The following is a 14,844-nucleotide window of genomic DNA, read 5'->3' on the forward strand; positions in this document are numbered from 1 at the left end:
AGCAGAAATGAATGCAACAGGGAACCATAGGGTTGCGGTTCAATGCTCAGTGCTGCAGGTGAGGCCCTAAAAAGCAAAAAAAAAAAAAAAAAAAAAAAAAAAGTTGGCTGCATTCTGTTATTTATTTTTTTTTTTGTTTTTTAGGGCCATACCCACTGCACATAGAGGTTCCCAGGCTAAGGGTCGAATTGGAGCTACAGCTGCCAGCCTATGCCACAGCCACAGTAATGCCAGATCCAAGCAGCATCTGAGACCTACACCACAGCCCATGGCAACAGCGAATCCTTAAACCACTGACGAGGCGAGGGATCTAACCCACAACCCCATGGTTCCCAGTCAGATTCGTTTCCACTGTGCCATTACGGGAACTCATATTATCTTTTATTTTTTATCTAATTTCCATTTTAATGGAAATGATAATGGAGTGCATTTTGTGATGAAATAAGAGGTAGCTCTGGAAATACGAGTTTCTCTTACTTTCATTAATGAGGGAGGTGGTGGTTTTGCTCTTTAAAGAACCACATTTGGGTTATGCATCCGATATTATTATCTTCTCTTTTTTCTCATGTATTTCTGTAATACTGACTTGATATTTCATATTAGCCCCTTAGCACTGTCATTTTATGCTCCCTCTCTTCTACTTTTTTCTTTTCTTAATGTCCAAATAAGGGGCTAATGACAATAATAATTGAAAGTTAAAATGTATTGTCTTACTGAATTTCTTTTGAGTTTTCAAAGAAAGTTTAGGGAAATTAATATTTTCTATCTGCTTTCTCATTTTCAATTCATAACAATTACACTGAATATTATATGAGTTTTTGTCATTCGGTTCTCATAATATTTCAAAAGAAGAACTATTTTTATCACCACTTTACAAAAGAAATTAGGCTTATTATAAGAGGTAAGAAAAAAGATAGAGTCTAAATCCATGAGTGCCTAACTTTAAAGGTTAAGCATTCATATATAGTATCTCACAATAGACAAACATTTAAATTGAAGCAAATGCAGCAAAAGAAGCTTCTGAATAATTAGTAGAATTTCAAGCTTTAACCAAAGGATAAAGGTAGGGAAATTATGAAGGAGCATAATCTGAAACTAATCAATGTATCTAAAATCACAAATATCAGTTATAAGTGGGACCAAATACAATGAAGATTGAAGATAAGGCAAGACAGTATCAATGACCCATAGTACTTCAATAGAGTTTCATAAAATAGGCGTCTAAAAACAGTTTATTTCTCTCTGAAATTCTGGTTCCAAAAGAAAGAAAGAAATGTTAACTAATTTAAAATGAGCTGCTGCAGAAACATGATACAACCAGGAGATTGACTTGATTGGGTGCCCAAGCAAAGTTGCCAATATTTAGTGATTTGAAGCATGTATTCCAGGATATATGAAAATCCTGGCAATAATGCCTGAATCCTCTGGCTTTGAAATGTTTACTTCTGAGCTATCTTGTTATCTGGAAGAAAGAGAAACAAGCCATAAACCCATTCAACATAATTTATTGACAGCAACGCTTATTTATGCTTCTATTTTGATAAACAGATGAAACAGCAACTTGCAGCACATGGGCCTTTTGAAACTCTTTCCATGCTGAAAAATAAGGGAAAATGCATGTGGTAAAACACATTTGGAAATTTAGCAAACCTCAGACGATTATTGTGAGATGTTTGACGAACTCAAACACAGCTGTGTAGACTTTTACCAATTGCATATGGCATTTTTCCTCAAAAATAGTGAATACCTCTTCATGCTATCAGCCTACATATGATGACACCATCCTCATTAAGAAATAGCTTGGTCCTCCATAGCGTATTTATAAATGAGAAAGGCTTTTTTTCAGCCCATGCACAAGCTAAAAAGCAATGAGGAAAATACTGTTTCTAGAATAAGTTAGTATTCTCAGGATGCCCTAAGAGTTATTAAAAACAACCCATTTTTATTTGAATAAGGTATGAGTGGCCTGTGAACAAATAGATGGAAAGTCTACTTGCATGATTTGTCTGGCAGGTTAAAGTCATAATAATAGAATATTTAAAAGGATTCCGTCTTTTAATTTGATACCATGTAATTTACCATTGGTTGAAATTACCAAAATGTGACACAGAGACACAAAATGAGCAAATGCCATTGGAAAAACGGCAGCTAGACACAGGGTTGCCACAAAACTTCAAAATGTAAAACCACAGTAACTGCAAAGAACAATAAAGAAAAGTGGGAGTCCCTGTATGGCTCAGCAGGTGAAGAACCTGAGACAGCGTCTGCGAGGATGTGGGTTTAATCCCTGGCATCACTCAGTGGGTTAAGGATCCAGTGTTGCCACAAGCTGCAGCATAGGTCATAGATGCAGCTCGGATCTGGTGTTGCTGTGACTGTGGTGTAAGTTGGCAGCTACAGTTCTGATTTGACCCTTAGCCTGGGAATTACCATATGCCACAGGTACAGCTCTTAAAAAAACAAAAAAATTATTAGACTTCATCAAAATTAAAACTTCTGCTCATCAAATGACATAATTAATCAGTGAATAATTAAGCCACAGACAAGGAGAACATATTCATAAATTATATATTTGAAAAAGGGATGATATCATTGTACAAAATTTCTATAAATTAATAAAGATAAATGCAATTTATAAAAGGACAGTAGAAGCCTATTGTGCTCAACATTATTAACAATTAGAAAAATACAAGTTAGAAACAATTCAGATAATGCTATGTCCACAAATTGGCTCATGTAAATGTTAGAAGGAGATGGAAAGAGAGGGATAATGCCAAATATTGGCAAGTTTGTGGAAGTGGAAAATTGTTGTTCATAAAACGTTATAAATACTTTGAAAATTTCTAACAGTTTCTTGGAATATCATAATACATCTACTCTCTGACCCCACCATTCTACCCCTATGTATTCACCCAAGAAAAATAACAATATTTTTTAAACTTAAGTAAAATATTTTATAATTTTTTTTAATTTTTTTTTTATTTTCCCACTGTACAGCAAGGGGGTCAGGTTATCCTTACATGTATACATTACAATTACAGTTTTTCCCCCACCCTTTCTTCTGTTGCGACATGAGTATCTAGACATAGTTCTCAATGCTATTCAGCAGGATCTCCTTATAAATCTATTCTAGGTTGTGTCTGATAAGCCCAAGCTCCCGATCCCTCCCACTCCCTCCTCCTCCCATCAGGCAGCCACAAGTCTCTTCTCCAAGTCCATGAATTTCTTTTCTGAGGAGATGTTCATTTGTGCTGGATATTAGATTCCAGTTATAATGATAACATCCTAAACATCATTATTTTATATTCTGAAAAAAACCTTTCCATTAATACATCATATATGTTTTAACCTACATGAAATTCTAGAAGAAAAACTATTCTGTGGGAAAATAAAGAGGACAAAATGATTTCCTCGCAAGAATAGGAGCAAAATTTAACTGGGGAATTGCGTGAAGATAATTCTGAGCAATGGTAAAGTTCTGTAACTAGATAGCATTTGGGATTTCAGAGATGAATACTTTTTCTAGACCTTTGAATGTATACTTACAAACTGTATATTTAATTGTATTTAAATTGTACATTAAAATGCTAACAGATATTGAACTCGAATTAATTATATGCATAGTTAGATGTTCAGGGAAATTTACTTTGAAATGCATTAAGAATTATGTGGATTGATGCTGTTTAGATAAATGGATAGAGACATAGTAAAATATAGTAAGATAATAATCTAGGTGATACGATTATAGATGTTCTCCATAAAATTATTTTAAAATTTTAGTGTGGTTGATAATACTAACAAAAAGTTGGGAAAAACAAAAATTGTCTTCAAGAATTCTTGGTTTTGCTATTGAAGTTCCTTTCACCATTACTAGTTTTATAGCAATCATGCTCATCATTCAGAAAGAAGAGGAATCTAAATGTGAAGTTAAAGTCATTAAATCACCACCTAGATAATCTGTAGCAATTACTGAAGTATCCATATTTTTAACATAAAATTATCTAGATGATCTCAGGCAGTTTCCTCCTATGTTCCACACCTCAGGTGCCTATTTAAGAATTATCTGAGTTTCCTTTCATTGCAATTATTTTAGGATTAAGAACTTGAGTCTATATCCTCATAATCAAAAACAACATGAAAACAGTCAGTGGGTATGAGATCTAGCTGAAATTGTACAGGCTTTGTAATTATGTGGTCTGGGATTTAAATGTCAGTTGAATCTCTACTAGTTATAAGACAATAGATAGAGAATAACAAAGCTGTTTGTTCCAACTGTGTTATAATTACATAAGATAATTATTGTAAAGCATGTGACATAGGTTATACCAAGTGATAGGTTTTTGTTTTGTTTTGTTTTTCAAGGGAGACTCTTTCCTAGAGGCTCAAATCTGCGCAGTCCATCTAGAGTTGCAAAATAACAACTGGAACTGTTTGTGGTTTTTTTTTTTTTTTTTTTTTTTTTTTTTTTTTTTTTTTTCATAATTATAGAGATCTTTTTTCCTTTCTGGCCTCTCCATGGCATATGGAGTTCCCCAGCCAGGGATCAGATCAGAGCCAGAGGTGCAACCTTTGCTGCAGCTGTGGCAACACTGGATGCTTAACCCACCGTGCTGGACTAAAGATAAATCTGCATCTCAGCACTCCAGAGACAACCTCCAACCACACTGCACCACAGCGGGAACTCCCAGATTTCTTTTTAACTGCAAAATATAATCTGTATTATAGTACCATTTAAATACATAATTTCAACACAACTTTTGAATAAAATATTGAGTAAAATATTTTAATCTCTCAGATAAATAATATCATTGTAAAAATTCAAAGTTGTATGTATATAATCAGAACAGAAAATATCAGGACAGTATCATATCTAAGACATTCTACTGCACTGAGTGCAAAGATCTTTCCCAAAGCAGCATGACCTTGTGTTAGTCATGGAGAAGTCCTAGTCTCGGGTTTTTATTTGCAATATAAATGAATGCACTATATTTTTTAGGGTTTTTTTTTTTTTGTTGTTGTTGTTTGTTTATTTTACTTTTCTTTTAGTCTTCTCTAATGCAGTGAGGTATAAATAATAGAATATTTCTTCAAATGTGATCCTTGAATCATCTAATGGAATCTCCTAATGTTGTAACGAGACTTACCTCTCCTGCAAACCATTTTATACAGTGAAACTGAAGAGGAAAAGGGCTAAATGTCCATATTTGAAAAAGAACCTCCCTCATGAGAGTGGTTTCCAACATTGGCTGAACTCCAGTAACATGGAAATTTAACAAATGATGCCTGGGTCACATTGCATTGATTTTGATTTAATGGATTTGTGGTGCTGAGTATTGGTATTGTTGAAATCTCCAGGTGATTCTAATACCATTATCATTACTGCCATTGCTCTAAAACAGATTTCTAATCTTAATGTGTATATAAGTCACCTGGGGCTCTTATTAAACTACAGACTCTAATAGACTCTAACTTACTATATGGGGTTGGGCCTGATCCTTTGCACTTTTTTTTCCCTTTTTTTTTTTTTTTTTTTTTTTTTTTTGGCTGTGGTATGCAGCAGCTTGTTGTGGGGTCTTAGTTCCCAGATCAGAGATCAAACCCAGGCCACATCAGTGAAAACACCTAGTCCTAACCACAAGACCACCAGGGAACTCCAGAGAGACTTTGAATTTCTAACAAGCACTGAGATGATGTTGATGCTTATTTTAGAACATGATAGGTAACTGGATTAAACATTTTTTTAAGAAAATACAATTATATATTATTGCCTTTGTATACCTTTGAGAATTCTGCATTCAAACAGCCCTTCTTCTTTCCATCTGTGAGCCACTAACTGAAAACAACACTAACATATTTAAAATAACCCCTTCAAAACAGAAAAAAATTCTCTAAATTATTTTAGCTTAAAAATGCTACAAAGTTTAATAGTAGTACTGCTGATGATGAAAATGATGAAACTGTTAAATAGAGAAGAAACTAAATACTGTACAATTCTATAAGAGCAAAATTGTAACTGAAATATGATTTAAGAAGAGCAACACCCATAATGATTATAAAAACAGTAGCTAACAATTACTGTGTTCTCTACTCTCATGGCATTTCTCTTCCTGCAGGTGAAAGGTTTTAAGCATCTTTTAGACATTCAACATGTGAAAGGAACCTCTGCATGTGGACAAACTAGGTAACTGGATAGTACCAGTCCATTCTTAGCAGCTAAACAGAAGGCTGTTGTCAGTGTTCAAGGAGTTAAAATCGATACTTTTCCTGCTTTAAACTTGTACTCTAATTTAAGCAGAAAGATAGAATTGAGTGTAAAAGTTGTTATTTCATTTATTCTCATTTACTCTCAATTACTGAGTCTCTCCTGTTTTTTTGTTTGTTTGTTTTGTTTTGTTGTTTGTTTTCTCTCCTGTCAAAAAACTGACAGCATTTTGGCATAAATAGGTAGTTTTGACATGGAGAATAAATGACAAAACTAATTGTTGAAGGGAAGTCGAGTATTGGAGATTCAATAAAGAATTGAAGTTGCTACTATTTTGCTATCCAATACTGTGTCTACCAGTCACTTATGTGTACTGGGCACTTGAAACATGGCTAGTTTGAACTGCAATGTGGAGTAAGTATAAACCATACCAGATTTCAGTGACTTAGTGTAGCAGAGGTGGAATAAATTAGAAATTAACATCAAGAAAGATTAGATTCCAAACCAATAACCTAACTTCTAATTTGAAAAACTAAAAACTAAAAAAAAGGAGAAATTTAACCAAATCTAGAAGTTCAGATAAAATAATGATTAAGCAGAAATAAAGTATTTAGAGAATAAAAAAGAAAATAAAATCTAATGTTGGATTTTTGAAAATGTCAACAATGTTGACTAGCATTTCGCAAGAGTAATCAAACAAGAAAAGACCAGAATTGGTAAAATTGGGAATAAATGAGGTCCGCGTTACTACTGATTTTAAAGAAAGATAATTATAAACACATACTATAAAGAAGTGTATGCCAACATATTAAATAAAAGACAAATTCCTAAAAAGCAAAATTTACTTGAAATGACCCAAAAGAGAGTGTAAATAAATGTACAAAAAGTAATAAAATTGAATTTGGAATTAATTTTTTAAAAATATCTATCCCCAAAGAAAAGCTCATCCTGGATAGTTCCAGCTCTGAATTTTTTTTTCCAAACATTTAAATAAGAATTGCTATGAAATGCATCAAAACTCTTTTAAATGCTAAAACAGAAGAGAATATTTCCAAACTCATTCTATTAGGTCAGTTTTACACTGACAGCACTATGAGAAAAACATTACTGGAAAGATAATTATCTTATAAACATGGTGCAAGAATTACCAATAAAATAGTAGCAAATACAATTGTGTAACATATAAAAATGATTATACACTATGACCAACTGGGATTCATCTTGTGGAGACAAGTTTCTCCAAAATACAAGAAAAAAAAATCACTGTAATATGCCATACTAATGAATGGAGAATGAAAGCCAAATGATCATTTTAAAAAAACACAGAAAAAGCAACTAACAAAATCCAACACTTTTTCATGATACAATGAACTCTAAAAAATAGATATAAAGGAACTTCTTCAACCTGATAAAACCCACCGTCAACATCATACTTAATGGTGAAAAAAATGAAAGCTTTTTTTCTAGATCAGAACAAGGCAAAGATTTATGCTCTTATTACTTCTATCCAACATTGTGTCAGAGATTATATCCAGGAACATTAGGAGAAAAAAAAGAGAAAAAGGAAAAGAAAGAAATAAAGAAAAGAAAAAGAGAATAAAAATGTGAAAGAAGAACGAAAGAAAGAAAGAAAGAAAGTTAGTTATCCATATTGGAAAGAAGAAAGTAAAAATCTCTCCATTCATAGATGGCCTAATCTTGAACAGGGAAAATCTGATGGAATTCACATGAAAATATTAGAGTTAATGTTTTCAGCAAGGTGGTAAGATAAAAGATAAATATAAAATCAATCATATTTCTATTCACTACTTACAATAAACCATCAAAAAATTAAATTTAAACAAAAAATCATAATTATATCTACTAAGAAATCAAAAATAACAAAACACAGGTATAAATATAATAAAAAAGTATAAGATACATGCTAAATATCATTAAAAGTTACTAAATAAATTGAGGGAAATAAAGAGAATGCTATCCCATGTGAATGAATTGTAAGACTTAATATTGTTAAGATGGCAATACTCCCAAAATTGATCCAAACATTCCATACAATTCCTATCAAAATTCCAACAGCCTTTTTTGGGGGAGGGGGTGGGAATTAAAAAGGGGATTCCAAAGTTCATATGTAAAAGAAGGAAATCATGATAGTCAAAACAAAATATTAAAATAAGAAAAATATTTGAGATTCAAATTTTCCAATTTAAAAGCTTACAACAAAGCAACAATAATCACGGCAGTATGGTACTTGTGCAAGTATAGAAATATACACCTATGAAATTGAATTGAAATTTCTGAAATAAAAACTTAAATTTATGGTCAGCTGACTTCTTGAAGAGAGTGCCAAATACATTAATTTGGAAAAAAATATTTTATAAAAAATGGTGTTAAGATACCTGCATATCAACATGCAAAATAATAATAATAATAGGGAACTTAGCTTTCACCACCTATTAAAAAAATGCATCATGGACTTAATTAGATAAACTGTATTTTGCAAAAATTAAAAACTCTTGTACATCACAGTATGTTCTCAAGAAACTCAGGCAGAGTTCCTATCCTGGTATCCATGAGGAAGCAGGTTTGATCCTGGGCCTTGCTTAGTGGGTTAAAGATCTGACTTTGCCATGAGATCTGGTTAGGTCAAAGATGTGGCTTGGATCCCGCCTTGCTGTGGCTGTGGTGCAGGCCTGCAGCTGTAGCTCTAATTTGACCCCTAGACTGGCAACTTCCATATGCTGCAAGTGTGGCCCTAAAAAGCAGGGTTGGCGGGGAAGGCCATACTGAGAAGAAAACCAAACAATCAAAAATGACAAACTGACACAGACATTAGAATTAGGAGATAAAGAAATGATACCAATTCTTATAACTGTATTCAATATGTTAGAAAATTAAATAGTTCATGGAATATAAAAAAATTGACCCAAATAAATCTTATAGAGAGAAACAATCTCTAAAACACAGATTTGAATAAATGGAATTACTGGCAGATTAGATTTTTCATAAGGAAATATTTGTAAAATTGAAGTCATACTAACAGGAACAATCAAAATTTTTTTTTAAAAAGTATTGATTTTTCTATCTATACACATGGAATATCTATTTATTTAATTTCTTTCATCCAAGCATTTAGTTTTTCTTGCATAGACTGTACATCTATTGTCGTAGATATGTACCCATCCATGTATTTTAATTTTTGAGTGCTAAAGGCAATATATTTTTCACATTAAATTTTATTTTTCATTTCTGGTATATAAGAGAGCAATTGACTTTTTCATATTAACTTGTATCTTGTAATAACTGTTATCACTTAGCCTTAGCTCCAAGAAGTTCATATTTTGTCAATTCTTTTGTATTTTCTACATAGACAATGCACATGAACAAAGAGAGTTTTATTTTTTCCTAAAAATCTGTATACTTTTTTTTTTTTTTTTTGCCTTACTGCATTAGCTACGACTTCCAGTACAAAGTTGAAAAAGAGTGTTGATAAAGGAATATTGCCCTGTTCCTTCGTTTTAGCAGGAAAGCTATGAAATTTTTCTAAATATTGTGTGATGTCAGATCCAGGTTTTATGTAGATATTCTTTATTAATTTGAGGAAATTCCCTTCTATTGCTAGTTTACTGAGAGTACTTATCATGAATGGTGCTAGATTTTTGTCAATTGATTTTTCTACATTTTTTGATATGATTATATGGTTTTCCATTTTTTGCTTTTTGATGTGATGGGTTATATTAATTGATTTTTTTGGAGCCTAGTCTCTGGCATGCAGAAGTTCTGAGCCAGGGATTTAACCAATGCTATGGTAGTAACCAGAGCCACAGCAGCGACAAAGCCAGATCTTTAAACACGGAGCCACCAGGGGACTCCTAATACTAGTTGATTTTTAAATGATGAACTAGTCCTGAATACCTGGGATAAGTCATGGTGTATAACTCTTCTTATACATCGTTGGATTCAATTTGCCAATATTTTGATGAGGATTTTTGTATCTATATACATGAAAGATATTGCTTTATAGATTTCTTGTACTATTTTTGTCTTGTTTTGGTATTATAGTAATGCTGGTCTATTGGAATGAGTTAAGAACTATTTCCCTTGCTTCCTTCCAATGAAAAAGTTTATAGATAATTAGTATAATTAATTCCTTCAATATTTGGTAGAATTCACAAATTGAGTACATCTAGGCCCTATGCTTTCTTTTTAGAAGTTTATTAAGTATTGATTTATTTTCTTTAATAGTTATGGTCCTATTCAGATTGACTTCTTCTTTTGTGACTTTGGGAATATTGTGTCTTTTAAGTAATTAGTACATTTCATCTGGGTTATCAAATTTGCTACCGTTGAATGTTTGATGTCTACTTTCTCACTGTGTATTCCCACAGTTCTCAACAAATCTTCTGACTTTCTTCACTAAATATGTTCTTCTCCTGGCTCTCTCATCAACAGTGGTTTCCTATTTGTTTAAAATGCCAACTATTACTACTACTACAACTATTATTATTATTACTATTAACCTATATTTGTTTCTCTCCAAAGCAGTTGGCATTAAATATTCGGCCTAAACAGTAAAGATCCAAACCTCCACACTCTTTGCATTTGTATAAGAGACTTAATATCTCTGACCCAGTTTCCTGATTAGTTGAACTCACCTAGTAAAATTGATAAAGTTGCTTTGAGGATTAAATGAGTTAATGGACAAAAAGTACTTTATTATAAAATTACCTAATGCATGGTAAGCACTTCATAAATGCTAACTGTGTGATTGTTACTATCAAATGGTGGAATCTTGTAGAGGATTCTTATTCATCACATTTTCCAGAACTGAACACAGTGGTTAGCCCAATACAGACTCTCAGTGTTAAGTATATTGAGGGATTAAAGCACAGAAGCTGGCTCTCGCTCCTTACTTTATGGAAGTGAGTTTAATGAAGAAATCATACTTTGTGAAAACAATGTCAAGAGTGATATAACTCTTAGCCCTATGACACTTAGATGATGGAGATGGCATTAGCAGATAGCCAGATTGTCCTCTTAAACTTTTAAGAAAGAAAATTATTCTACTGTAAAAACAAAAACACCACAAAAATTATTCTACTGTAAAAACAAAAACACCACAAAAATATCTCACATCAGGGTTGTGTTTTCTCTTCCATATTTTTTTGTAGAAGAAAATTAGTATAGGTTGTTAGGAATATATTAGCTAAAAGATGTGTTGCTTTCTGATGCACTTTGTCCTCATTAAAATTAATTACCTTTTACTCTAAATGTGCCTACAAATAGCCAGGTTACAGGTACTTTCAAATAAATGGAATTTACAATATCAAAATTCACAAATTGGACCACATTATATAAAACTATAGATGAATTGTTTTCATTATAGTTCAAAAATTAATGACGGCTGAAGATTGATAGCATCAGACTGTATACTGCTCGGCCAGTAGAGAAAATATTCAGCACATCCTTGAACTGGAATTCTGTTTTATCAACTCTAAAATGTTTTTCAAAAATGTATAGTTCATTTCCTTCAATGTGTCTAATCTTTTGGCAAAAACATAGATTCTGGTTCTTGAAAAGGTACTTCAAATAAAATTTAGATATAGGATTTGAAGAAGAAACATGAAACATTAAAATTTGCTTCAATTTTTTATTTCCTATGTGTAAAACTGGTTAGATAATGTACTCTGTTGCTAAAAGAGAAAAATACATCCGTATTTCATTAACTGTGGATTTTGTAAATATAAAGTCTGTCCTAAATTACATAGTCATTTTAAGTTACATTACATAATACTTAGCATATATAAAGGAAGGTACCTAACCTATATAGGAGGTATGAATCAAACAGAAACAGACTTTCATAAACACAGATGGATTATTACTAATAACACTTTTGTTTACACCGTGGTGCTCCTTCTTCCCCATCCTTGGTTTGCCTTTCCTCACTAAGCTTATAAAATATGCATTGTTTATAATCTCTTTGCTTTAAATATTTTAATTAATATTTTATTTGTAAAGCATTTTTAGACTTACAGCAAAATTGAGTAGAAGGTACAGACATTTTCCATATCTTGCTATCCCCAGACATGCTTAGCCTTCCCCATTGTCAACGTCCTTTCTACTTAATCCATTAGAGCCCTTAGCACATTCATCACTGTTGTCGTAAATTCCTGATTTGATAATTCCAGCATCCCTGCGTGTCTCATTCTGATGTTTGCTTTGTCTCTTCAAATTGTGCCTTTAGCCTTTTGGTATGTCTAATAATGCTTGGCAGTTGGACATGTAGTAACTGGCAAGAGAAACTGCTATAATCTTTAATGATGCATCGGCAATGTGTGGTAGGGAGGGGAAGGGAAAAGTGCTGTATTCTCATGATTAGGTCTCAGTCTTTTCGTGAGCCTATACCTTTGGATTGTTAACTTCGCATGTGTTTCTCAGCTTTTTCTCCCCACTTAGGTGAAACAATGTCTAGAACCAGCTGGGATTGGATATTTCCATTCCCCCAGGTCAGTTAGGCTCATAATACTCCTGCACGTTAGACTCTGATTAACAAGTTTTAAATGTGGCCAGACCTTGCTAATAATAAGCACAGAGTACTTTGGCATATGGAACATTTTCCCCCTCCCTCTGCTAGAAGTACAAAGGGGGTTTTCTCGAATATTTACTGTGGAAATCTGGTTGAGTTCCTAGGGTTAGATTGCACAATATTGAAGGGAACTCCCTATGCCTGGGGTTCCCTGGAGATTGTAATACTCAAACTTATTCACATTGAGCCTCCAGAAACTCATCAATTACATTTCAGCTTTTCCTGCCCTGGCACTTGTTTGAAGAGTGGTTTTTCATTATTGCAAATCTCCGCTTTGCTAAGCGCCAACTCCCTGCATTTCCCTGCCTCTCCAGTCTTGAAGGTTGTGGTCTGCCTTGTAGTTTCCTCTCCATTATTTGAACTGCGTCTGCAATCTACACCATAGCTCATGGAAATGCTGCTCCTTAACCCACTGAGTAAGGTCAGGGATCAAACCCAATCCTCTTGGATACTAGTCAGAATCATTACCACTGAGCCATGATGGGAACACAAGGTATTTGTCTTTTTTGTAAGTAGCTATTGTGCTTAGTATAATGTCCTTAAGTTTCACCTATGCTTTAATAAGTAGCAGGATTTCCTTCTTTTTTAAGGCCCATAAGAGAAGGAAGGTACCATTGTTGTTGGGGAGGGCAAGAGGAAGAGGGGTGGACTGCCATAGGAATCTCCTTCACTGTGCACACGCAGACTCTCAGAGGACAGGGCACCTCTGGCCAAGGCTATGGGTGGCGAGAGGCCACTTGCTCTGGCTACAGGAGACCAGGTGCTTCTTATGTGGGCCACAGGTGGCCAGGCACCTCTTGTGCAGGCTAATGGCAGTGGGGGGGGCTAAGCACTACACAGAGCTTCTTGTGTGATATACAGGAAGTGGGGACAAACCACAGCAGTCATCTCAGAAACCACAGGGAGGCGTGGACTGCCACCACTAGGGGTCTGTGAACAGGCTCCACCTGTGGCCCCAGTCACCACAGACATCAGCAAGAAAGAGGGCACTGCAACTGAGCACCACCTGTTGTTGCTCCCACTCCCCTGGGAACACACCCGCCCTGCTGCTGCCACTGCCAAATGCTCCAGGCAGCATCCACACATGCTTGATAACTGTTGCTTTCCAGGACCCTGCAACTAGGAGTAGCCTGTGCTGCCTTCCTGAAAGTCCTTGCTACTGTCAAGAGCCCAGCAACGAGGCACTGACTACTAGCCCTACCCAATGCCTACTTCTCCCTGGAAACACATTCAGCACCCTGGGTATAACATCCTGATCACACTGAAAAAAGAGAATTTGAGGAAGGAAAGTAAAAAAATCTAGACTCTTTCCTTTTTAATAATGTGTTTGAGCCTATATGACCATCAGGCTAAAGCAAGCAGATATAGAAAGGGGTTAGCTTACTTAAAAAATAGGGCAACCACAAATCAAAACCAAACATTACATTCAAAAAAACTAAAAAGAAAAGTACACAAGCATAAGATAAATGAGTATCTTCCAACCAAAAAAAAGAAAAGAACAAAGGAGAAAAACTTTCCTTGAAAAAGACACATGCACCCATATGTTCACTGCAGCACTGTTCACAATAGCCAAGACATGGAAACAACTTAAATGCTCATTGACAGATGAATGGATTAAGATGTGGTATACACACACACACACACACACACACACGCGCACACACACACTGGAATACTCCCCAGCCATAAGAAAGAACAAAATAATGCCATTTGCAGCAACATGGATGGGGCTAGAGACCTTCATACTAAATGAAGTAAGTCAGAAAGAGAAAGACAAATACCATAAGTGAATCTAATATATGGCATGAATGAACCTTTCCACAGAAAAGTAACTCATGGACTTGGAGAACAGACTTGTGGTTCCCAAGGGGGAGGGGGAGGGAGTGGGATGGACTGGGAATCTGTGGTTAATAAATGCAAACTATTGCCTTTGGAGTGGATAAGCAGTGAGATCCTGCTGTATAGCACTGGGAACTATATCTAGTCACTTGTGATGGAGCATGAGGGAGGAGAATGTGAGAAAAAGAATGTATATGTGTGTGTGTGTGTGAGAGAGAGA

This window comes from Sus scrofa, chromosome 3 (assembly GCF_000003025.6).
Source record: "Sus scrofa isolate TJ Tabasco breed Duroc chromosome 3, Sscrofa11.1, whole genome shotgun sequence".
Classification (NCBI taxonomy): domain Eukaryota; kingdom Metazoa; phylum Chordata; class Mammalia; order Artiodactyla; family Suidae; genus Sus; species Sus scrofa.